Source organism: Lactuca virosa, chromosome 4 (assembly GCF_052849685.1).
Source record: "Lactuca virosa cultivar CGN04683 chromosome 4, Lactuca_virosa_CGN04683_v6, whole genome shotgun sequence".
Taxonomy (NCBI): Eukaryota; Viridiplantae; Streptophyta; class Magnoliopsida; order Asterales; family Asteraceae; genus Lactuca; species Lactuca virosa.
Window position 1 is genome coordinate 521,935,739 of NC_136429.1, and position 27,391 is coordinate 521,963,129.

General features: G+C 43.2%; 2 long non-coding RNA genes across 3 annotated transcripts; both read left to right on the forward strand.

Moving 5' to 3' along the window:
* The first annotated feature begins 11,843 nt into the window (after positions 1–11,843).
* On the forward strand, positions 11,844–14,855 carry LOC145103669 (uncharacterized). Of its 2 annotated transcripts, none has more exons than XR_013706790.1 (3): positions 11,844–12,138; positions 12,229–12,313; positions 14,713–14,855. It is a non-coding gene; the product is annotated as an uncharacterized LOC145103669 (long non-coding RNA). The 2 variants fall into 2 exon arrangements; XR_013706789.1 differs by lacking the exon at positions 14,713–14,855 and adding an exon at positions 13,666–13,826 and having other exon boundaries at positions 11,864–12,138.
* A 5,262-nt stretch (positions 14,856–20,117) lies between these two features.
* LOC145103670 (uncharacterized) lies at positions 20,118–22,083 on the forward strand. The gene is made up of 3 exons (XR_013706791.1): positions 20,118–20,395; positions 20,486–20,570; positions 21,923–22,083. It is a non-coding gene; the product is annotated as an uncharacterized LOC145103670 (long non-coding RNA).
* The last annotated feature ends 5,308 nt before the right edge of the window (positions 22,084–27,391 follow it).

A 27,391-nucleotide genomic window follows, 5' to 3' on the forward strand; every position in this document is an offset into this window, starting at 1 on the left:
AGGCCCCACCCACACTCAGGTATTATGAGATACGGGCCCCACCCACACTCAACTACTATGACATACGGGCCCCACCCACACTCATTTACTGATCATACATACAAGTATCACACAGACAACAAGTATAACTAAATCTATCAATCAGTCAAATATCCATACTCAACCAAACTATGAGATACGGGCCCCGCCCACACTCGAATACTATGAGATATGGGCCTCGCCCACACTCGGCAACTAATCATACATATACGGGCCGACCTTGGTGCCTTAGACCCGTCCTACTGGAGGAAAACTCACCTCACAAAGCTGACTGCTGAAATCTCGAGTGAGGAATCTCTGACGGCTCCTCCCACGACTCCCCGATTATTTTTTATCAAAATAACACTTAGTCAAAACCTGATAATTCTCCTTAGGGTAAAATGACCATTTTACCCCCGGTCAAAGTCAACCTTCTGGTTGACTTCGTCGAGTTGCTCCATCAACTCGTCGAGTCCTAGAACCTGAAATCGCGACCTAAGTCATCGAGTCTCCCCCTGGCTCGTCGAGTTCCCAGACTACTTATAGTCGCGATCTACCGAATCAACTCGTCGAGTCCCTTCACCGACTCGTCGAGTTCTACCTTAAGCTAAAACGGGACAAACCAACTCAACTCTTCGAGTCCCTCTATGGACTCGCCGATTACCTATGTCTGATCGAGCCATCTCAATGGATCAAGCTCCTACCCTTCAGATCCAAACTCCTTACTTCATCTACACACTGGGAATACACTTTTAAGGGTAAAGTTTCCAACTTTACCCGCTATTAGTCCTTCTTAATGGGTTTAGCTCAACCCCTAACTCTATAGAACATAGTTCTTGGTCCAGAAGCCATAATACTCTAAACCAAAGCACACTATAATAGATCTAGGCCTTGGACATCAGTTGGACACGTAAAGTTCCTAACATTCCCTCCATGCATGGCCTTTTTCGGCTAAAAAGTCCATAATAACGTTTTTAAGCTTGCATGGGGCTTCCATGGTCATAAAGTTTGCACCTTTTTGCCATGGAACCCTTTTAGTCCCCCTATCTAAAATGTAAGTCACTTGGGACATCCAAATCCCAAAGACCAAGGTTCTTGAACCAAAACCCTCATAAAAATGGAAGTAAGTAGATCTAATGAATGAATGGTCAAGTTAGAGACTTGATTACCAGAAAATGATGAGGATGGAAGGAAATCCCTGGATCTACTATCTTCTCCTTGAACCTTGTAGATCCTTCTTCTTTTTCTAGCTTCAAGAACACACAAAATCACCCAAGAATGGCTCACACACTCACAAAATGCTCTAGGGTTTCGTGGATTAGGGTTTAGGACTTGGAGGCTGGAAATGAGGCCAAAAGGTGGGGATTAAGATGCTTAAATTGGGTGCAAAACCCCAAAATTAGGATTTCACTCTGGCAGACCTACTCTCCGAGTCGAGGGATCTCGACTCGTCGAGTAGATAGCTGAAAACCCGTGTCCAAGACTCGACTCTACTCGACGAGTATGGGGCTTCCAACTCGTCGAGTAGCTCTATAAAAATGAATAATTTTTAAATAAATGCGTACCAGAAACCGGGCGTTAAAATTCTCCCTCACTTGTCTTAGACTTCGTCCTCGAAGTCTACTGTGTCTGGAAACAACTCCAGGTAGTGTTACTTCATCTCCTCCTCGGGCTCCCAAGTCCACTCAGAACCCTGCGGTGCTGCTACTGCACCTTCACTAGCTGAACAACCTTGTTCCTCAAGGTTTTCGTCTTGCGATCCAAAATCGCCACCGGCCTCTCAATGTAGTTAAGGCTGTCGTCAACCTGGATATCCTCTAAGGGCACAATCGCTGAATCATCCACTAAGCACTTCCACAACTGGGAAACATGGAAAGTGATGTGGATCTGGCTGAGCTCTGTTGGAAGATCCAATCGGTACGCCACCTTGCCCACCCGGGCTATAACCCTGAAAGGGCCAATGTATCTGGGGCCCATCTTGCCCCTCTTCCGGAACTGGATGACACCTTTCCAAGGTGACACCTTCAGGAGGACCATGTCGCCCACCTGAAACTCCAATTCGGAACGCCGCTTGTCGGCGTAGCTCTTCTGCCGACTCTGAGCAGTCTGGAGCCTGCTCCGGACCTGCTGGATCCGCTCTGTAGTCTTGAGTACTACCTCAGTACTCCCCATGACTCTCTGACTGACCTTGCCCCAACAGATTGGGGTCCTACACTTTCTCCCGTAGAGCATCTCAAAGGGAGGTCGGTCTATGCTGGCGTGGTAACTGTTGTTATACGAAAATTCCGCTAACGGAAGATACGTATCCCAACTACCACCGAAATCCAACACATATGCGCGTAGCATGTCCTCGAGAGTCTGTATCATCCTCTCACTCTGTCCGTCCATCTGAGGGTGGAAAGCGATGCTTAAATGGAGACGAGTACCCATCTCATCGTGAAACTGCTTCCAGAATCTGGAAGTGAAACGGACATCTCGGTCTGATACCACCGAGACAGGAACTCCATGTCGTGCCACTATCTCACGCACGTATATCTCAGCCACCTTCTCGGCCGATATGCTCTCCTGGATCGGGATGAAATGAGCACTCTTGGTCAACCGATCCACGATGACCCATATCGAATCTACTCAACGTGCGGTCCTAGGAAGCCTAGTGATGAAATCCATGGTGATATCCTCCCATTTCCACACGAGAATGTCTAGCGGCTGCATTTTTCTGTGGGGCCACTTGTGCTTAGCCTTGACCTTCCTACAGGTCAAGTACCTCTCTACATACCATGCCACGTCCCGCCTCATGCAGGGCCACCAGTAATCAGGGCGAAGATCCCGATACATCTTCGTTGCTCCAAGATGGATGGAGAACCTCGACTTATGGGACTAATCCATCAGAACCTGTCGTACTCCGCCCGATTACAGAACCCAGACCCTCCCATGCAGGGTCAGCAACCCATGACTGTCATAATCAATGAGGCCACTTGGACTATGATCCGCTCGCACTTCCGACGCTCCTCCTTCAGGCCCTCTACCTGCGCCTCTCTGATCTGCTCCAGCAACAGAGTAATCACTATCATCCTCATACAGATGTCTCGAATTAGGGCCGCTACCGCCTTACGGCTCAGGGCGTCGGCCACCACATTGGCCTTGCCCGGGTGGTAAAGGATCTCACAGTCGTAGTCCTTCACCACATCTAACCACCGACGCTGCCTCATCACCAATGGCTCATCCGACCTCCTCCCACCAATCATGTGCCATGTCCTTCAGAAGGCGGGACGTAAGTCGAACCTTGTCCCCCTCAGGACATCTACTAGTGCGGAATGTGTTGGAGACATCCGCCAACCATCTAGTGCTCGCAATGGGTACCGAGCTCCATGGTAGTCGGGAGCTCCACAAGCTCTGAAATCCATGAATGTCAGTGTGCGTGACCCATTGTGGTCGCCACCTCGGTGCAAAAAGAACTCAATCTCTCATCTAGAAGCTCCAAAATACCCTCCTTGATCATGCCGAAGATCACAGGAGTCTGATCCAGAATATTGTGCGTGATCTCAGAGGAGATGAACTCCCTAGTCTGGTCGTTTTGCTGCCCGACTCCTAAGCCTGAGCCTGATCCCTCACCGGCGCCTGAATTGCCGACTTGTCTAGTGCGTAGTGTCACCATTCTGAATAACAACATCATAACAACATCATAATACTAATTATATCTCGAGGAATCACATATACTACAAGTTCCTTGGATTCATCTCAGCCTTCTTTGACTCGAGTACGGATCCTATGCTTTCAGTAGTACGGGACCATACTACCTTCCACATCTATCCATACTTTCATCAAGAACTGCCTTGACTCCACCAAGTCCCTGTTGGATTAGGTGTCTAAGCCCATAACTATAATTGGTATGTACTTGACCCGATAGTAGCATGGTCCTTTTGGGTTGCCTTCACCGGAGCAATTTAATAGGATAGACATTTGAGAAAGAGGTTATTTGTGATTTATTAATATATTATTTGAATAATATATTAATTGAGAAATCATATCACTTAATTGGTATTGATCAAGAATTAATTTGGAATTAATTTAGTGATCAAAAGAGACTGATTAAATTTACGGGGACTGATTAGGTAAATCAGTAATACTTATAGTTTGGGCTAATGATCTATGTTGATTAGGGATGGACTAAACCTATATGAGAGTCCATGAAGGTTTAGTCCAAAGGGCCTATCAAATGTGAAGAGTCATGGTGAATTAGGGTTTACATGTAAGAAACCCTAGGAATTCCACATTATAAAAGTAACCCCTAACATCCTTAAAATCGGCCATAAGAATTCCAAGGTGAAACCTTAGCCGATTTGTGCTTCCTAACCTCTCTCTCATAAGCCTCCTTTTTCTTTTGGTGTTTGTAACTTATTAGATGTATCACACTTGAGGTACTAAGCTCTTGAAAGGCCAAGAACTACAAGCTACAACAAAGAGGTATTCATCTATCTAGTTTTTTTTGTTGTATATCTCCAATTGCATGCTAGCTAGGGTATATGCTTTGGATAAAATGAAGTTGCATGTATAACTTGAGAAAACTTAGATCCAAAGCATCTAGGGTTGTATGTGCACCATAGGATTGTTATAGTGCTGAAAACCCTTCAGTCCCTTCTACTACTACTGTTTCACGCGTTAATCTCATCTTAGGCTTGACCTAGGGTAATCACCGACCCACTCTTTGCCATGAGTTGCATAAGAAGTCCCTGCTATCTCCCCTAACTATCTTGTCAATACTATTACATATTACTAAGACTAGATAATTCTTCGAATGAGAGGTCCTACCCTACAACGGTTAGACTCAAACAAGAGCTGCACAATAGAGCTAGACCTAAACTTCTGAAATTATTTAGTCCTCGCAATATGTAACTTAACATATTCGTTTAATAGTTAGTAAAAGATAGCTAGAACTCCTAAAAGCACAGAGAAAGCAGCATTCGAGCATCGAGTAAACATAATCAAGCATATGTCATTTAGGCTATCCCTAACTAATCTGTACTAGCATGCGGTTAATAAAGCTGAGATACATATAACAGGCATATAAGTCATCCTTCCTAGATCCTTAGCCCTAATCTAGCATGCAGTTCTCATAACATATCATAGCATAAACTTGTATGGGTAATTTGGGAGTACTTACTTGAGCTCGGCTGATTGCATGCACCACACCCTTTTCTCTTTTTAAAATTCCTTTCTCTTTTCAAAGTTCTTTTTATCAAAATGATTTTATTTTGAAAATTTTCATACCAAGTCCTCAGTTTGAGTTCATACACACTCGAGTGTGCCCGAATCCCTCAAACCAAAGATTTGATACTAACTTGAAACATCCCAAAAATACGGTCCAAAAATTTCGTTTTGATTATTTATAAAAACCATAATTACCATTTGTCATCTCATAAAAAGAACATAAGTAATGTATCTCAAATCATCATAATAAAATACTGTATCAAAATCATGTGTCAAATATCAGAGTCTAAACATCCCAGGTTGAATCAATGGTGTGTGCACTGCACTCATCCCGAGCTATTCCCCTTGCTACCGGAAGTACCTGAAACCAAAATTGAAAACTGTAAGCACGAAGCTTAGTGAGTCTCCACAAACTACCACATACCATACACGTATAACATGCGACTAGGAGATATGGGCTTCGCCCACACTCATGGAGATACGGGTCCCGCCCACACTCCGCTATCTAGGAGATACGGGCCCCGCCCACACTCCGCTGACTATGAGATACGGGCCCCGCCCACACTCAGCTACTATGAGATACATGCCCCACCCACACTTAGCTACTATGAGATACGGGCCTCGCCCACACTCAGTTACTGATCATACATACAAGTATCACACAGACAACAAGTATAACTAAATCTATCAATCAGTCAAATATACATACTCAACTAAACTATGAGATACGGGCCCCACCCACACTCGAATACTATGAGATACGGGCCTCACCCACACTCGGCTACTAATCATACATATACGGTCCGGCCTTGGTGCCTTAGACCCGTTCTACTAGAGGAAAACTCACCTCACAAAGCTGACTGCTGAAATCTCGAGTGAGGAATCTCTGACGGGTGCTCCCACGACTCCCCGGATATTATTATCACAATAACACTTAGTCAAAACCTGATAATTCTCCTTAGGGTAAAATGACCATTTTACCCCTGGTAAAGTCAACGCTTTGGTCAAAGTCAACCTTCTGGTTGACCCAACTCGTCGAGTTGCTCCATCAACTCGTCGAGTCCTAGAACCTGAAATCGCGACCTAACTCGTTGAGTCTCCCCCGGCTCGTCGAGTTCCCAAGCTACTTATAGTCGCGATCTACCGAATCAACTCATCGAGTCCCTTCACCGACTTGTCGAGTTCTACCTTAAGCTAAAACGAGACAAACCAACTCAACTCGTCGAGTCCCTCTATGGACTCGCCGAGTTCCTATGTCTGATTGATCCATATCAATGGATCAATCTCCTACCCTTCAGATCCAAACTCCTTACTTCATCTACACACTAGGAATACACTTTTTAGGGTAAAGTTTCCAACTTTTCATGCTATTAGTCCTTCTTAATGGGTCTAGCTCAAACCCTAGCTCTCTAGAACATAGATCTTGGTCCACAAGCCATAATACTCTAAACCAAAGCACACTATAATAGATCTAGGCCTTGGAGATCAGTTGGACACGAAAAGTTCCTAACTTTCCCTCCATGCATGGCCTTTTTGGGCTAAAAAGTCCATAATAAAGTTTTTTAGCTTGCATGGGGCTTCCAGGTCATAAAGTTTGCACCTTTATGCCATAGAACCCCTTCTTGATCCCAGATCTGAAATGTAAGTCACTTGGGACGTCCAAATCCCAAAGGCCAAGGTTCTTGAACCAAAACCCTCATAAAAATGGAAGTAAGTAGATCTAATGAATGAATGGTCAAGTTAGAGACTTGATTACCAGAAAATGATGAGGATGGAAGGAAATCCCTGGATCTACTATCTTCTCATTGAACCTTCTAGCTCATTCTTCTTCTTCTAGCTTCAAGAACACACAAAATCACCCAAGAATGGCTCACACACTCACAAAATGCTCTAGGGTTTCGTGGATTAGGGTTTAGGACTTGGAGGCTGGAAATGAGGCCAAAAGGTGGGGATTAAGATGCTTAAATAGGGTGCAAAACTCCAAAATTAGGGTTTCACTATGGCAAACCTAATCGCCGAGTCGAGGGCTCTTGACTCGTCGAGTAGATAACTGAAAACCCGCGTCCAAGACTCGCTTCTACTCGACGAGTCTGGGGCGAGCAACTCGCCGAGTAGCTCCATAAAAATGAATAATTTATAAATAAATGCATACCAAAAACCGGGCATTACATGACGGATTTTCTAGAAACCATCAATAAAAGCTCATCAATGAGAGATTCCACATTTCTCAAGTCATAGATGATTTCTACCATTAATGCAAACAATTTGTGTTTGTGAATAACTATTATTCAGTTTTAACAATCCTTGTTAAAACTAGTGCCAACTATTACTACATAAGGTTATGGTTCTTGAGCTGCTTCAAGTTCCATGTACCTCCCACTTGCTTTGTCATTAGAAGCTTGCTTTCTACTAACTTAGCTTTCACAAGAATAAAAGGACTTATTCTTGGCGGAATTTCATATAATAATCTATGCCACATTTAGAGTATTATACAAATATGTGTTTATTAGATTTTGGGTTTAGAAACTTTAGTCCAACATCAACTTCAAATCTACAAAACATTAAGTAAGATGATGATGAAGCCTTTCCATGCTAAATCTTATAACGTGTTTAATCTACTTTTTAGTTGGTATTTGTATTCAAGATACAATTAATAGTGATTGAAGTATTGTCCTAAAAAGATTAAAGGAGGATATTTCTACCGATTAGAAAGTAAATCAAACCAATTAAGATTTAATTCATCCTTTATTATCATTAAGGCCTTAGATGGTTCTTACCAGTTTGCATCTCAACTTTTGAAACCTTCAACAAAGATTTCACAATTATGCTTTACCACGTAAAATATAATTAAAACTACTATAGTTGTTAATAAAGTTGATTTGGTATCTTGTGCTAAATCTTAGACATTCATTAGAAAGGAAGTCATACACCAAGTGTATAGTTCCTTAATTATTTTCTCTACACCTTAGTGAAAATATTATTAGGAATCCTTTACATATAAATAAGGTTCACATATTTCAAATAAACTACATTATTTGCCTTCAAATATGTAACACCGGGTTTCTGGTTCGTATTTTATTTAAGAATTTGATGTATTTTCTCTGGGACTCGTCGAGTAGAGACGGGATCCGCGGGAAGTTTAAGTGACCTACTCGACGAGTCGAAGACTGACTCGGCGAGTAGGCGCTGTTCGGACAAAACCCTAAATCTGAGGGATTGCACCCTATTTATACATCTTAATGCAGCCTCAATCGTCCCTTTATGCTCCCAGAACACCTCATACTGAAACCCTAATTGTTTGTGAGATCTAAGGCCATTTTTGGTAATTTTGGTGGTTTGTGATCACAAGGAAGAAGGAAAAGCTTGAGGGGCCAAGAGGAAACCAGAAGATTTCGAGTTTGTGCAGCATCTACAGTTCATTAGAGGTATAAAGCTTATACCTTGTTCATTCATGTTCTAGATCCCTTTTTGGAGTGAATTAGGGCTTTAAGGAACCACTTTTGGTGACCAATCATGAGTGCAAGCATGGTTGGGGGTTAAGACTCCAGATCCAGGGTTCTTAGGGGACTACATGGAGTAAAGTGGCCAACTTTGTAGCCATAAAGAGCCACATGCACCTTTAGACCTCATTTTTGGGTCTATTAAGCTTATACTCCCATGCATGCACGTAAAGTTCGTAACTTTACGTGCTAGATCGATCTTAGAAGCTCAGATATATCTTTTGGATAAGTGTTGTACATCCGAAATTGAGAAATAAGACTTGGACAACATCGACTCGGCGAGTTGTTCTTGGAACTCGGCGAGTCCAGGGCTTGAGTCCCCAGTCTGTTGAGGTTCAAAGGAACCCAGTTGAGTGTTAGAAGGGTCTTAGAGGGGTCCAGGGGAGTGACTCAACATATTAGACTTAACCATGGACATGGGAATCATAGGACTCGACGAGTGTATGAACAGACTCGGTGAGTCCAAGGCAATCTCCCAACTTTTGAAGATGAACTCGACGAGTTGTTCATACAACTCGGCGAGTCGCAGACTGGACTAGTTCATAGGATGAAGGTGAACTCGACGAGTTGTTCATACAACTCGGCGAGTCGGATGAAGGTTCATTCGATGATGTTATAGAAGGAGAACTCGTCGAGTCTTTGCTAAACTCGACGAGTAGAGTCCGGAGGGGGTCAGATGAAAGGAAAGGGACTCGACGAGTTGGCGTCCCAACTCGGCGAGTCAGGTCAACTGGAAGTTGACTTTGACCAAGATTTTGACTTTGACCAGGGGTAAATTAGTCACTTTACCCAAAGACTAGTTAGCAGTGTTTGACTAGGTGTCTTTATGGGAATTGCAGTCGGGGAGTTACCAGAGCAGTAGTCAGACATTTCCCGATCAGCATTTCAGCAGTCAGCCTTACGAGGTGAGTTACCTTCCAGTAGGGGTGGGTCTACGGCACCAATGTCGGCCCACCAGTAGGTGATTATGGATGAGGTGATTATCTTTGTGATAATTATCTGGTTGTTATGACTGTGTTGATATATGTGCTAGTAGTAGTAGGGCGCACTAGTCCCTAGTTACCGGTTGAAAGATACCGAAGACGGTTACCGGTGGAAAGATACCGAAGGGGTGGACAGAACCCACGCATGCATAGTAGTATGTATAGGATATGTTATTGTATGATTCAGTGTGCTTATGTTATGTTATCATGAAACCAATATGTTTATGCTATGGATTATGTGATAGGGATAGGGGTGAAATAGTCCCCAGTTACCGGTTGAAAGATACCGAAGGGGAGGTTAGTTCCCGGGTACCGGTTGAAAGATACCGAAGGAGAGGGTAGCTCCCGGTTACCGGTTGAAAGACACCGAAGGGGAGGATAGTTCCCAGTTACCGGTTGAAAGATACCGAAGGGGAGGGTAGCTCCCAGTTACCGGTTGAAAGATACCGAAGATTTTGTGCTATGGGTATGATGGGGGAACTCACTAAGCTTCGTGCTTACAGTTTCAGTTTTAGTTTCAGGTACCTCTTCGTATAAGGGGAAGGAGCCGGAGGTGTAGCAGCGCATCACACACATACATGGTTCTGCACCGGATTTCTGGGATTGTACTCTGATTTACACTGTTCTTGATTTTATGGTTTTGAGACATGACATTATGTTTTTACAAGTAATATGAGATTGATGATGTTTTTGGAAACTGAATTGTGAATTAAGTAATTTAAAAACGAAATTTTTGGCCTCGAAATTTGGGGTGTTACAAAATATCCCTTTCCTGAAGTTGGAATATGTGAATGCCATTTATATAATAAAGATAACAATTTCAAAGATAAGTTTGATTTAAAACAAGTTTAAGTCGAAATTTGGGGTGTTACAAGTTGGTATCAGAGCCCTGGTTTGAGGGATTCGGACACACCCTCGGGGATGTCTGGACTCAAACCGAGGGACTAAAAGGTTTTTACAAAGAAAATGGTTTTCTAAAATCTAAGTTAAGGAATTTTGAGAAAGAAAAAGGTGTGTGATGCGTGCGACCGGCCGAGCTCAAGTAAGTTTTCCCAAGATACCCATACTTGTTATATTATATTGTATGGTTTATGATTCTGAGAACTGCATGCTAGATTAGGGCTAAGGATCTAGGAGGATGCCTGGTATGCCTGATATATGATTCTGAGAATTGCATGCTAGAATAGGGCTAAGGATCTAGGAAGGATGACTTGAATGCCTGTTGTATGAGCTGTATGCTAGGACCGCTTAGCCAGCGGTAGGATAGCCTGATTAGGTTATGCTTGACGCGGTTACTCAATGCACAAACGCTGCTTGCTTTGTGCTATAGGGATTCTGTGACAACCGTCAAATTTCGGTCAATTCAAAGTCAACAAGTCAAACCGGTCAACTCCAATAACCCTTGTATGCTAGGGTTTACGTTATGTAATCACTATACAATTCGCTATTTTAATGAGAAATCATCATTTGGAAAGTTCATGTGTTTGATTTTCCTTAGCCTTAACAATGCTAAACAACAAACCAAAGCGATAAAACACTATTGCACAATCATCGGGATTGTGTAAGACACTAAATCATGGCTTAACGGGGTTTATGGACCTTTCGTTGCGAAGCCGGACACTCAAAAAGATCACAAACGAAACCTCTCACAATCTCTTTCACTCAACCTCTCTCTATTAAAATCTCTCCCGAATCTCTCCCAAATCTCTCTCAAAAGTTCCTTTAATTTTTTGTAATCATTCGGGCCATCCCGACCCTTAACTGGGTCAAAAACCACTTGAAACGGGGTAAAAACGGGTAAAATAGGCTTAAGGACCCAAAACTGAAGCTTCAGGACCGAAGTCCCTGTCATAAAGGAAGACGACACACATTTGTCTGTCGTAAACTTACGACTCGCGTGTTTAGGACACGCAATGAGTATCAAGGAAGCCCCTGTCATAAAAGAAGACGACATGCATGTTTGCGTGTCATAATTTTTCCGGTTTTTCGACTACGACTTCGTTTTAACTCCGTTTTTCATTATTTTAACGTGGGATTTTCACCCAAAACTTTATTTTATAAACTAAGGCCCCAAAATATATAAATCTCCAGGGTTTTTATAAAAATGTATTAAAAGAATTGGTGGTTGGACTAATTATTGAGGGAATATTTGCTTTTCCTTATTTTATGACAAAAGCAAGCCACCACCACCTCACTCTATGATCATCCACTCTTTCCCACTACTCCTTGTCTCCTTAGTGGACCTTTACAACCAATCTCCAGCTCTTCCCACGTTCTAAGAGCTGGAGGATTGATCCTCTCTCCTCATCCTCCATAAAAACTCTTTCATTCTACACTTAGCAACCAAGAACACTCTCCAAAATTCTCTCATCTTTTCTCTCAACTTCAAGAACTTCAAGGCTTTCTCCAGGGATTTCTTGCTTCAATTAGTAAGTATCTTCATCATTCACATAATTATTAAACTCCATTCTACTCAAATCATTGATATCTTACACAAGTTCCATCTTATTCGGTGTTAGATTTTCGAATCATCAAGACATCTTCTTAGTGTTCTTGAGTTGAACACTTCCTCTCTCTCACTTTCATCCACTGAAACCACATAAAGTGAGTTCATACCATACATTTACATGTTTTTCTTAAGTTTTAAGGGGGGAATACAAGTAAAATCATCAAGAACACAATTAAACTTTTTCTAACAGATTGCATCAGAAAAGATGGACGTTAATCACGGACTGTTTTGGCTAACTTAAAAATTTTAGTTTTCAAAACTGTTTCAGATGCAAGTAGTTCAAACTCTTAGCTTTAAAATGACTACTTGCACACCTCCAAATGATTTTTCTACAATTAATGGTGATTTTTACAAAACTGCCTGTCATTTCAGAGGCAAACCCCGACCAGTCTGTGATTATGAACATTTTCACCTCTGTTAGAGATCACTAAAAATCATGATAAAATTCACGAACAAACTAGACTCATATTCCAAACTCTCAAAATTTGCGGATTTGGATTTAGAGCTGTGATGATTTTTCTATAAATTTTCTAAGAACGGTAACAGAAACTGTTTTTAACGAAAAGTTGCTGTTAATTTCATTTCATCTTGTAACATGTTGAGCAAGGTGTATATCTTTATGTGACTATATGTTACTGCAATATATGACATTTTATCTTAATATTTAGACACACATCAGTTTACAAATGGATTTGGTCATATAAAATATAAAGAATAACAAGTGATTATAATCAAAGTACAATCGATACATTCAAACATTAAATAAACTATTTTGAATATAGTTTGCATACATTACCACGTACTACCCTTGGTTGATAAACTATAATAGGTATAGTTTATGATACATTACATAACACATACATTTAAAAAGGGTACATTTATACAAATGATATTTTCATTAAGCAAGGTACGGCCATACGGTACCAAGTTTTCATAACACGAAATTCCGTTAATGACTTTGTGAGACAATTACTTCAAATTACCATTAAGTCCTGTATTGTAACCAGAGTCTCCTTGAGGGAGAGCGTGATACTTGTGTATAGATCTATATTGGGTTTGACAAACCCACACCTAAACTGCATGCAACAGTTAGACCGATAGGTCTGGGGTGACAAATGTCATAACATTTCCGACGCCTGAAGAACGTCGTTTTAGGCAACCTTGGTCATAGTATGGTTATAATAAACTCACATAAAGTATTAACAAACATTGGAATTTACGGGAACTTCATTAAAATTTAACGAGTTTATGTCGATTTAAACTTACATTGTTTTACTATAAATATGACAAATTACTTGTACATTTCGGTCTTTGGGTTTTAAGACTACATTTACACATTAAGGAAAATATTGGATTTTTCTAACACAAATACTACTTTTACAAATGAAAAGCTTATGAACTCACCAACCTTTGTGTTGACACTTTTTCAAACAACTTGTATTCTCAGGAAATCATTAAACAGGTAATCAAGTGCTTTTGAGGATGGGACGCTAAGGCGTCTACTATTTCATATTTTATCAACATATTGTAATTGATTCGTAAACATGTAATTCATACAATGATGTAATATTTTTTCAATTATATATATGTTGGTTGTGTTTGCTTGAATTACTATTACAATTGCTGTTATGATACTATACATGAAGTCCTCCACCCCCGGACGTTTCCGCCATCCTTGGTTTGGGGGTGTGACAGATTGGTATCAGAGCCAGGTTTATAGTGAATTAAGTATATCAAACCACATAAGATATACAAACTATAAACACAATTGGGACTAATAGTCTCTGATTTGTGCATTTTTCAAATAAATATACTTTTAGAAAATAAATGATTCTTTTTATTAAAAAGTATAAATACATGCATACATGCTCACATAGTGTCATAACTACAACAACATAAAATAAAAGAAGAGGAGTTGTACATTATGGGTATGCCTTGGTATATGTAAATCAAGTCTGGGAAGGATATAGCCTGATCAACTATATCTGTCCGGGAATTGACTTGCATATACCGGGGGATGGTCAGGATGGACAACAAATCTAACAAACTCGTCTTACCGCTAGTACGCCTCATTCACGAAGCCGGTCTATAAGGGGGGTATAAGGTTGTTGCCTATAAAATGGCAACTTAATGGGTGTCCACTCTCACCCACCGCTTCCTTGATCGGTGGAGGGTCGTTAGCCGAACGGGTAAGACAAGGACTTATAAATTCTCATTAAAAGTATGATGAATATTATAAAGTAACTAAATGCTTTAAAAACTCAAAACTAAACATTTACAAATACTATAGGAGTATTTTGTGTTACTATAATAAAAATATTTTATACTTTCATTTTACCTCATAACCCAATGTATTGGGTCAATAAAAAGTATAAAATCGTATGTATCGTAAACATACCGGAAAACAACGTAATAATATACTTTATGTATAAAAGATTTCTCTCCCTATAAATACACTTTTACTAAAAGTACATTGGTTTACGACTTATGACAGAACCATGCCGCCAAGAAGAAGACCAAGACCTTCCAGCAACACAGCAACACCTCCTCCGCCGCCGCCTCCACAGTTTGATCCCGCGATGTTCCAGGCTGCAGTAACAGCAGCCGTAGCGGCCGCAATGTCACATATAGGGACCAACGGAGCTGGTGGTAACACTCTATCCACGGAGACAGTACGTGGCGTGCAAAAGAGTGTTCATACAAGGACTTCACAAATGGCAAACCCGACAACTTCAATGGAAGCGGGGGAGTCATCACGTTGATGCAATGGTTTGAAAAGACCGAAGTAGTCTTTCAGGTGTGCTCCTGCCCCGAAGCGAGCAAAGTTAAGTTCGCAACCTTAACCTTCACCGGCCGGGCCCTTACTTGGTGGAACTGCCGGGTTAAGTCACTTACTCTCGAAGTGGCTAGCTCCATAACCTGGGCAGAACTAAAAACGTTGATGATGAAGGAGTACTGCCCGAGAGGTGAAATTCAAAAGCTGGAACAAGAACTCTGGAACCTCAGGATGACGGGCTCTGACCTTGAAACCTACACCACCCGATTCAATGAATTGGCTCTCCTCTGCCCAACAATGGTTACTCCGGAGGAGAAAAAGGTGGAGCGATACCTTTGGGGACTGTCTCTCCACGTGCAAAGTAGTGTCCTGGCTTCAAGGCCAACTACTTTTGACAGTGCCAGGGAGCTGGCACAACAACTTGTTGACCACCGAGCCGGTCATAATACTACAACCACCACCACTGATAAATCAAAAGGGGGAAACAACAAAAGGAAGTTCTGGAACGAAAAGAAGAGCCAACCAGCACAGGACCCCGCTAAGAAGCAACAAATTGTTGCTGTCCATGCTGCCACTAATGCTGCCACTACTGCTACCACTCCAGCACCACCGAAGCCATATGCGGGAAAACTACCTAAGTGCAACAAGTGCAACTTTCACCACAATGGTGCTTGTAGGGAGATGCACTGTAACAACTGCGACAGGAAGGGGCACACTGCTCGTTTCTGTAAAGCGCCGGCTCAACCAATCAACCAAGTCGCCAGTACGGGGGCAACCCGGACCTGCTACAACTGTGGAGACGCAGGTCACTTCAAAAGAGACTGCCCCAAAGCACAAGCCCCTAATGCTGGTGGAGTAGGAAGAGTCCTGGCAATAGGACACGGGGAAGCAGTCGAGGATCCCACGGTGGTTACCGGTACGTTTCTCCTCAATAACTCTTATGCATGCGTACTATTCGATAGTGGAGCGGAGAGGAGTTTCGTGAGCCACCAATATAAACATTTACTTGAACAAAATCCCCAATCACTAAAGGATACTTATGTAGTAGAAATGGCAAATGGGAAAATAGAAAGCACTAGCGATATATACTCAGAATGTAATCTCACTCTAGACAACCATACATTTAAAATTGACCTGATGCCAGTCACCATAAAAAGCTTCGACGTAATCATCGGGATGGATTGGTTAGTTCCTCACCGTGCCGACATTCTATGTTACGAAAGGGCCGTTCGCCTCAATCTACCAAATGACGAAACCCTTCTTATCTATGGTGACAAACCTAGTGCGAATTTACAAATCATCTCATGCATCAAAGCCCAAAAGTATCTCCGGAAGGAGTACCACGCCTTCTTAGCCCACATAGTAGACAAGAAACAAGACGTGAAAGACATCAAGGACATCCCCGAAGTGTGTAACTTCCCGGATGTGTTCCCAGAGGATCTTCCTGGTGTACCACTCGCACGACAAGTCGATTTCAGAATTGACTTAATACCCGGAGCTACCCCCGTAGCCAGAGCTCCATACCGCCTCGCACCATCAGAAATGCAGGAGTTGTCCAGTCAATTAACCGAGCTTTTGAACAAAGGGTTCATCAGACCAAGCTTCTCACCTTGGGGAGCACCAGTCCTTTTTGTAAAGAAGAAGGACGGATCCTTTCGCATGTGCATCGATTATCGGGAACTAAACAAGCTCACCATCAAAAACCGATATCCTCTGCCCCGAATCGACGACCTTTTCGACCAACTCCAAGGAGCAAATTTCTTCTCAAAGATCGACCTAAGGTCAGGCTACCATCAACTACGAGTTCAAGAAGAAGATATTCCCAAAACTGCATTCAGAACTCGCTATGGACACTACGAGTTTGTGGTGATGTCCTTCGGTTTAACAAACGCACCTGCGGTATTCATGGACCTAATGAATAGAGTGTGTCGACCCTACCTAGACAAGTTTGTAATCGTATTCATCGACGATATCTTGATCTACTCGCGAAGCGAGGAGGAGCATCGCCTACATCTACGCCAAGTGCTAGAGACGCTAAGAGCGGAGAAGCTTTATGCTAAGTTCTCTAAGTGTGAATTCTGGATTAGAGAAGTGGATTTCCTTGGACATGTGGTAAGTGAGAAAGGCATACATGTGGATCCCTCCAAGATCAAGGCAATCGAGAATTGGTCAGCACCCAAGACGCCAACCGAAATTCGACAATTCCTTGGGCTTGCTGACTACTATCGAAGATTTATACAAAACTTCTCCAAGATTGCGAAACCACTCACCACTTTGATGCAGAAAGGTGTGATATTCAAGTGGGAAAATAAACAAGAAACTGCTTTCCAAACGTTAAAACAAGCCCTATGCAGCGCACCGATCTTGTCTCTCCCAGAGGGAACCGAGGACTTCGTAGTGTACTGTGATGCTTCGAATCAAGGCCTCGGATGTGTGCTCATGCAGAGAGGGAAGGTTATCGCGTATGCATCGAGACAGCTTAAGACGCACGAGGTTAATTATACTACGCACGACCTGGAATTAGGAGCAGTGGTATTCGCTTTGAAGATCTGGAGACACTACCTCTACGGCACGAAATGCACTATCTTCACTGATCACAAAAGTCTTCAGCATATCCTCAATCAGAAAGAGCTCAACATGCGACAGAGGAGATGGGTGGAGTTGCTGAATGACTACGAGTGCGAAATTCGTTATCATCCGGGCAAGGCCAATGTAGTGGCCGATGCTCTAAGCAGGAAGGAGTACTCGGGCCGCCGAGTAAAATCCTTAACAATGACAATCCATTCCCACCTGACCATACAAATCAAGGAAGCTCAACTGGAAGCTTTGAAACCAGAAAAGGTGGCAGGAGAGACATTAAGGGGAATGGATAAAAACTTAGAAGTCAAGGAGGATGGAGCACGTTATATCATGAACCGGATTTGGACACCGAAGTTCGGTGGACTCCGAGATGTCGTCATGAATGAAGCACACAAGACTCGATACTCCATCCATCCCGGGTCGGATAAGATGTATCTGGACCTCAAGAAATTATACTGGTGGCCGAACATGAAAGCTGAGATTGCTACCTATGTGAGCAAGTGCCTGACTTGCGCTAAGGTCAAAACCGAATACCAGAAACCATCCGGGCTATTACAACAGCCGGATATACCTGAGTGGAAGTGGGAACGAATAACAATGGACTTCATAACCAAGCTGCCTAAGACATCGGGCGGTCTTGACACAATATGGGTAATTGTAGACAGATTGACCAAATCAGCACACTTTCTTCCAATAAAAGAAACCGACAAGATGGAGAAGCTGACTAGAACGTACATCAGAGAGATTGTACGACTCCATGGTGTGCCGATATCCATTATCTCCGATAGAGATAGTAGATTTACCTCACGGTTTTGGCAGTCTCTACAAAAATCATTGGGAACTAGGCTTGACATGAGTACGGCCTACCACCCACAAACCGACGGACAGAGCGAGCGAACCATTCAAACGTTGGAAGACATGCTAAGAGCTTGTGTGATAGACTTCGGTAAAGCATGGGATACCCATCTACCGCTTATCGAATTCTCCTACAATAACAGCTATCATACTAGCATCAAAGTCGCTCCATTCGAAGCTCTTTACGGTCGCAAATGCAGATCACCCCTGTGTTGGGCTGAGGTGGGGGATACACAGCTAGCTAGAGGGAAAGTCTCTAATAGCACTCTCACCGGTCCAGAAATCATCCGCGAAACCACCGAAAAGATCGTACAAATCCGAGCACGACTTAAAGCCTCAAGAGACCGACAGAAAAGCTACGCGGACAAGCGGAGGAAACCCTTGGAATTCCAGGTGGGAGACCGAGTCCTTTTGAAAGTCTCACCCTGGAAAGGCTTGATACGCTTCGGAAAGCGTGGGAAGCTGAATCCAAGATACATAGGACCTTTTGAGATTCTCGCTAGAATCGGCCCCGTAGCTTACAAACTCAATCTACCCCGCGAACTTAGTAATGTGCATCCTACCTTCCACGTCTCGAACTTGAAAAAGTGCCTATCCGATGAGACTCTCATTATTCCACTCGAGGAAATCGAGATCAATGAGAGCCTCAACTTCGTGGAAGAACCTGTGGAGATCATGGACCGGGAAATCAAACGAACGAAACAAAGTCGTATTCCCATCGTGAAGGTACGTTGGAACGCTAAACGAGGACCCGAATTCACCTGGGAACGCGAGGATCAGATGAAACAAAAGTATCCACATCTCTTCCCAAACTCTTGAAATCCCAGTCAAAATGAAAATTTCGGGACGAAATTCCTTCTAACGGGGGGATGATGTGACAACCGTCAAATTTCGGTCAATTCAAAGTCAACAAGTCAAACCGGTCAACTCCAATAACCCTTGTATGCTAGGGTTTACGTTATGTAATCACTATACAATTCGCTATTTTAATGAGAAATCATCATTTGGAAAGTTCATGTGTTTGATTTTCCTTAGCCTTAACAATGCTAAACAACAAACCAAAGCGATAAAACACTATTGCACAATCATCGGGATTGTGTAGGACACTAAATCATGGCTTAACGGGGTTTATGGACCTTTCGTTGCGAAGCCGGACACTCAAAAAGATCACAAACGAAACCTCTCACAATCTCTTTCACTCAACCTCTCTCTATTAAAATCTCTCCCGAATCTCTCCCAAATCTCTCTCAAAAGTTCCTTTAATTTTTTGTAATCATTCGGGCCATCCCGACCCTTAACTGGGTCAAAAACCACTTGAAACGGGGTAAAAACGGGTAAAATAGGCTTAAGGACCCAAAACTGAAGCTTCAGGACCGAAGTCCCTGTCATAAAGGAAGACGACACACATTTGTCTGTCGTAAACTTACGACTCGCGTGTTTAGGACACGCAATGAGTATCAAGGAAGCCCCTGTCATAAAAGAAGACGACATGCATGTTTGCGTGTCATAATTTTTCCGGTTTTTCGACTACGACTTCGTTTTAACTCCGTTTTTCATTATTTTAACGTGGGATTTTCACCCAAAACTTTATTTTATAAACTAAGGCCCCAAAATATATAAATCTCCAGGGTTTTTATAAAAATGTATTAAAAGAATTGGTGGTTGGACTAATTATTGAGGGAATATTTGCTTTTCCTTATTTTATGACAAAAGCAAGCCACCACCACCTCACTCTATGATCATCCACTCTTTCCCACTACTCCTTGTCTCCTTAGTGGACCTTTACAACCAATCTCCAGCTCTTCCCACGTTCTAAGAGCTGGAGGATTGATCCTCTCTCCTCATCCTCCATAAAAACTCTTTCATTCTACACTTAGCAACCAAGAACACTCTCCAAAATTCTCTCATCTTTTCTCTCAACTTCAAGAACTTCAAGGCTTTCTCCAGGGATTTCTTGCTTCAATTAGTAAGTATCTTCATCATTCACATAATTATTAAACTCCATTCTACTCAAATCATTGATATCTTACACAAGTTCCATCTTATTCGGTGTTAGATTTTCGAATCATCAAGACATCTTCTTAGTGTTCTTGAGTTGAACACTTCCTCTCTCTCACTTTCATCCACTGAAACCACATAAAGTGAGTTCATACCATACATTTACATGTTTTTCTTAAGTTTTAAGGGGGGAATACAAGTAAAATCATCAAGAACACAATTAAACTTTTTCTAACAGATTGCATCAGAAAAGATGGACGTTAATCACGGACTGTTTTGGCTAACTTAAAAATTTTAGTTTTCAAAACTGTTTCAGATGCAAGTAGTTCAAACTCTTAGCTTTAAAATGACTACTTGCACACCTCCAAATGATTTTTCTACAATTAATGGTGATTTTTACAAAACTGCCTGTCATTTCAGAGGCAAACCCCGACCAGTCTGTGATTATGAACATTTTCACCTCTGTTAGAGATCACTAAAAATCATGATAAAATTCACGAACAAACTAGACTCATATTCCAAACTCTCAAAATTTGCGGATTTGGATTTAGAGCTGTGATGATTTTTCTATAAATTTTCTAAGAACGGTAACAGAAACTGTTTTTAACGAAAAGTTGCTGTTAATTTCATTTCATCTTGTAACATGTTGAGCAAGGTGTATATCTTTATGTGACTATATGTTACTGCAATATATGACATTTTATCTTAATATTTAGACACACATCAGTTTACAAATGGATTTGGTCATATAAAATATAAAGAATAACAAGTGATTATAATCAAAGTACAATCGATACATTCAAACATTAAATAAACTATTTTGAATATAGTTTGCATACATTACCACGTACTACCCTTGATTGATAAACTATAATAGGTATAGTTTATGATACATTACATAACACATACATTTAAAAAGGGTACATTTATACAAATGATATTTTCATTAAGCAAGGTACGGCCATACGGTACCAAGTTTTCATAACACGAAATTCCGTTAATGACTTTGTGAGACAATTACTTCAAATTACCATTAAGTCCTGTATTGTAACCAGAGTCTCCTTGAGGGAGAGCGTGATACTTGTGTATAGATCTATATTGGGTTTGACAAACCCACACCTAAACTGCATGCAACAGTTAGACCGATAGGTCTGGGGTGACAAATGTCATAACATTTCCGACGCCTGAAGAACGTCGTTTTAGGCAACCTTGGTCATAGTATGGTTATAATAAACTCACATAAAGTATTAACAAACATTGGAATTTACGGGAACTTCATTAAAATTTAACGAGTTTATGTCGATTTAAACTTACATTGTTTTACTATAAATATGACAAATTACTTGTACATTTCGGTCTTTGGGTTTTAAGACTACATTTACACATTAAGGAAAATATTGGATTTTTCTAACACAAATACTACTTTTACAAATGAAAAGCTTATGAACTCACCAACCTTTGTGTTGACACTTTTTCAAACAACTTGTATTCTCAGGAAATCATTAAACAGGTAATCAAGTGCTTTTGAGGATGGGACGCTAAGGCGTCTACTATTTCATATTTTATCAACATATTGTAATTGATTCGTAAACATGTAATTCATACAATGATGTAATATTTTTTCAATTATATATATGTTGGTTGTGTTTGCTTGAATTACTATTACAATTGCTGTTATGATACTATACATGAAGTCCTCCACCCCCGGACGTTTCCGCCATCCTTGGTTTGGGGGTGTGACAGATTCTGGCCAACTTTAACTAACTAGTGAGCGAATATGTAACAGTATTTGCAAGCTAGTTAGGGGGGAGATGGTAAGGACTCTTAGTGCAGCTGATGGCGGAGAGTAAGTCGGAGAGTGCCCTCGGAAAGCCTGGGATGAGATTAGTGGAAAGGGATATCAGTAAAGGGACTTGGTGAAGTCGAAGCAATCCTTGAGGAAAGTACGGATAGATGTGGAAGGTAGTATGGGCCCGTACTACTGGAAACAGAGGATCCGTACTCGAGTCGAGGAGGGCCGAGATGGAACCGGGGAACTTGGAGAGTGTGTGAGGCCTCTCTAGAATGTGTATGACCCTGACGTTTATGTGTTTGTTTCAGTATGGCTATCACGCGACATGGAGCGGGAGGTTCAGGAGCTGGGTCAGGGGGAGTGGTGCGCCAGACTTTCACGAGGTGAAGGACCCCATTGCTGCCAAGAGATGGATCTCAGACATCGAGTCTGCGCAGTTGACGAGCTTCTGCCTGGAAGGGTCGAAGGTCCGCTTTGCCGCAGGATGTTTGAGGGATAGAGCTAGAGATTGGTGGGAGTCAGTTGGTGACTCGCTGGGAGCCCCAGCCATCGAGGCTATGATCTGGTTAGACTTTGTGACCAGATTCATGGCTGAGTTCGCGCCAGCTGTGGAGCTTCAGCAGCTGGCCAAGGAGTTCTTGGATATGAGACAGACTACGGAGACTGTGGCGGAGATCACCGCCAAGTTCCGGGAGAGGGCTTTATTGGTGCCCCGGTACGCAGGAGATGAGGATATAAGGAGGACCCGCTATCACGACATGTTGAGAGCCGATATCAGGGAGCATGTCAGCTTCTCGAAATGTCCAACCCTGGACTCCATGATTGCCAGGGCGCGGGAGAGGGAGATAGATTTGGAGCACCTCAGGAAGAGGAAGGCAGGGATTGAGCAGGTTACAGGGGTTTCGGGGAAGAAACCCAAAGGATTCGACTCTAGGTCGAAGGGCCAGCAGGGCCGGGACCGCTGTGCGAAATGCGGTCGGTCACATGAGGGAGTTTGCTGCACTGGGTCGGGTTCCGGCTGCTATAAGTGCGGCAAGACTGGGCATTTCGTCAGGGATTGCACTGCCCCTGTTTCTGCAGTTCAGACATCAGACCTGATTTGTTTTCATTGCAATCAGAGGGGCCATAAAAAGGCCAACTGCCCCAGATTGACAGCAGCAGCGGCGGCGTCGGCAGCGGTGCCAACTCAGGCGACTGCAAGGGTTATGGATGGCCAGAAGGCCAAGCCAGAGGCTCCAGTGGTGCGGAGCAGAGCATTTCAGCTGACAGCCGAGGAGGCTCGCGCCGCACCCGATGTGGTGACAGGTATGGTTTCTCCTCCTTATTACTTATTATTATGATTGCTGCGATTTTGATATGTTATATGTATGCTCTGTTTAGGATCGTTCCATGTGAATGGTATCCCAGTTCAGGTATTATTTGATTCGGGCGCCACCCGATCGTTTGTCTCTCTTGCGCTTAGCAAGAAGTTCCCTGAGTCTTCGGGCATGTTGGATTGCCCTTTAGAGGTTGAGATTGCCGATGACCGATCGGTGCGAGCATCAGCAGTTTTCAGAGATTGCGTCTTGAGGTTATTCGAGGAGCGCTACTTGGTAGACTTGGTTCCCATACCTTTGCGGGGAAACAAGGTTATTATTGGTATGGATTAGCTAAGCCCCAATGGGGCAGTTATCGACTGCGCGCAACAGTTGGTGCAGATCAGGACCCTAAGTGGGGAAGAGTTGGTGATCCAGGGCGAGAGTCCACAGCGAGGACCAGCTTTATGTTCAGCAGTGAGAGCGAGATGCTACCTACAGCAGGGTTGCGCTGGGTATGTCGCCTATGTTATGGATACCCGGGAGGCGGGTACGGTGACGGTGAGCGATGTTCCGGTGGTGCGAGACTACGCGGATGTGTTCCCAGAGGAGCTTCCGGGGATACCTCCGGAGCGACAGGTGGAGTTCAGGATCGACCTAGTCCCTGGTGCGGCTCCAATAGCCAAGGCACCATATCGGTTGGCTCCTCCCGAGATGCAGGAGTTGTCTACGCAGCTGCAGGAGCTGCTAGACAAGGGATTCATCAGGCCGAGTAGCTCGCCTTGGGGAGCCCCGATCCTGTTTGTCAAGAAGAAGGACGGGTCGCATCGCATGTGCATAGATTACCGGGAGCTAAACAAGGTAACGGTGGAGAACCGTTACCCACTCCCGAGGATTGATAACCTCTTTGACTAGCTCCAGGGAGCATCTTGGTTCTTCAAGATTGATTTGCGTTTAGGTTATCATCAGATGAGGGTCAGAGAGGAGGATGTGTAGAAGACTGCTTTCCGGACACGTTATGGTCACTATGAGTTCGTGGTGATGCCTTTTGGGCTCACCAATGCTCCTGTCGCGTTCATGGATCTTATGAACCGCGTGTGCAGACCGATGTTGGATCGGTCCGTGATAGTTTTCATTGATGATATCTTGGTCTACTCCAAGACGCATGAGTAGCATGAGGAGCATCTGCGAGAGGTCTTGGACACTCTGAGGAGGGAGAGCTTGTACGCCAAGTTCTCCAAGTGTGAGATATGGTTGCGCGAGGTGCAGTTTCTTGGGCACCTTGTCAACCAGAATGGTATTCTGGTCGACCCGGACAAGGTGGAGGCCGTGATGAGATGGGAAGTTCCGAAGTCTCCATCTGAGATTCGGAGTTTCCTAGGATTAGCCGGCTACTATCGGAGATTCATCGAGGATTTCTCCAAGATAGCCGTACCTTTGATCGGCTAACGAAGAAGGTCGTAGTCTCTCGTTGGGGGCCTGAGCAGCAGGCAGCATTCGAGATACTGAGACAGAGATTGTGCGAGGCACCGATCTTAGCCCTGCCAGAGGGCGTAGAGGATTTTGTAGTGTACTGCGACGCGTCTATTTCGGGTTTGGGCGCAGTATTGATGCAGAGAGGGCAATTCATCGCCTACGCCTCGAGGCAGTTGAAGCCCCACGAGGCGAACTACCCGACACACAATTTGGAGTTGGGGGCAGTTGTCTTCGCCCTCAAGATTTGGCGACACTATCTCTATGGGGTTCGATGTACCATTTACATGGACCATAAGAGTTTGAGATATCTCATGGATCAGCCGAATCTGAACATGAGGCAGCGTCGGTGGTTAGATGTGGTGAAGGATTATGATTGTGAGATTATTTACCACCCGGGAAAAGCCAATGTGGTGGCCGACACGCTTAGCCGTAAGGCAGCGCCGATCAGAGACATTTGCATGCGGATGACAGTAGTGACTCCACTGTTGGAGCAGATCCGAGAGGCCCAACAGGAGGCTATGAAGGAGGAACATCGGAAGAGCGAGCGTATTGTGGGTGTAAGGTCCTAAAACGGATCTTACCAGTGATCAAACAATCAAACAGTCAATGAGAACAAGAAGTGGAGTAGAAGTAGAATAGAAACAAGCTTGCACACGCTTTATAACTGAAAAACGTCGGGTACAACTTGTTTACAGCGACCGTGAACTCTCTAGCATCAACAACTAACAATGACCTACAACACCTCTATATATAGGGAACTTGGGCCGGAAACTGGGTTTACGGCCGCAAAGGGGTTTACGGCCGTAAACATACAACTGGGCCGTAAACTACTAATTAACCCACTAAACCAACATAAATACACAAAAGAACTATTACAATGAAAAGCCTAGCCCAAACCACTAACTGGACCCTTCAATCTCCCCCTTGGTTTGGTGCTAGCTTGGACTTAGTCTTTATCAACCACCAGCACGTCCGACTTCCCCATAGCTCCATACCACATTCCTTTTTTGATAATTTCTGCAACCATGGATGTGTACTCCTTAGCAGCAGGCTCAAAGATGTCTTCAGCAACCTTGATCTGATGAAGAGAAAGCTGATGTATATCCCATTTCCCAAACTGTAGAAGATCATACTTGTGATATAATCGGATGCAATCATTTGGGAGTTTGATGACAGCAGAAGCTGTAGCATCATCAAATACCCAGTAAAGCATATTCTCTAGAACTCCATCACCAAGCCTCTTCAATACAGGTATATGTTTCACTTGATTTGTGGGAGGCCACATCACCGTCTGGATAGGAAGGTTTGTCTTGGGATCAAGTATGTCAGGGTGTTCTATGACGATTGACTCTTCAGTCCTCATCGCAGTAAAGCCTTTCTTCACTTGATCTTCCAGAAACATCTTAAAGTGTGTTGCCTTAGGATTACTAGAAATATTTGCAAAAGGAGCATTGGATAGTTTTGTAAGATCAACTCTGGTCCAGGAGTGGAAGTCATGAGCATCTTTATACAGTTCTGTGTTGCCACTCTTCCGTCTCACATACCACATATTTTGTGTGTCGTGAAAGCCCCAACAGGCAATTCCTGACCTGTCACCATATTCGGTTCCAAACCGTTTCTTCTCAAGGTCTATGATGGTGATTTCGGGTTGATCCCCAGGAGCATTCTGATCAGAGTTCTTTTTGAACAACAGCTGTCTCTTCTCAGCAGACTTAGCCAGTTTGGCACGTTTCAAAGCAACAACATTCGGAGCATGTGCTGGTTCTTTATCAAAACGATCTACAACTCGGGTTGTTCTTACAGGTGGTGGAACTATGGGAGCAGCTTGATTAGGAATATAGATCCTTGGCTCATCGACAGACGTCTTAAATTTGTCACCAAGTTCTTCTTCCAGCTTCTTCTTTAAGTCATAGTAACTGCCAGTCAACAGACCAAAGTGAGTCTGAAGATCAGTGATCTGCTTAGTCTTCAGAGCTTTGTCTTCTTGAAGATCAGCAACTTGAATGGTGAGCTTGGTGTTTTCAGTCTGAAGGTCAGTAACCCGCATATCAAGCTCTATATTCTTCTGATTTAGTACTTTGATCTCCTTCTGTAGTCCAAGAATAGTAGGATTCTCTTCTCCAGAGTTGCCTTCCCCAAAAGATATTCCTTTACCATGGGAGGGAGGCGTTGAGAATTTTTCTTCAGCCAAATGCATGGCCAGCCTCACTGAAGCAACATCATGATCGGGCCTGGGAGGAGAAAATCCTGCGGGGATAGAAGAACCACCAGCTTCATAAGTGGTGCTAGGACCTTCACTGAAAGGTTCTGATGAGACAATGGCATGAGTGGTTATCGGTGGTGTTGAAAGGCCTTGAAGTACACCAGAAACAGGAATTCCCTGTCTAGGGTCACGTCTTCT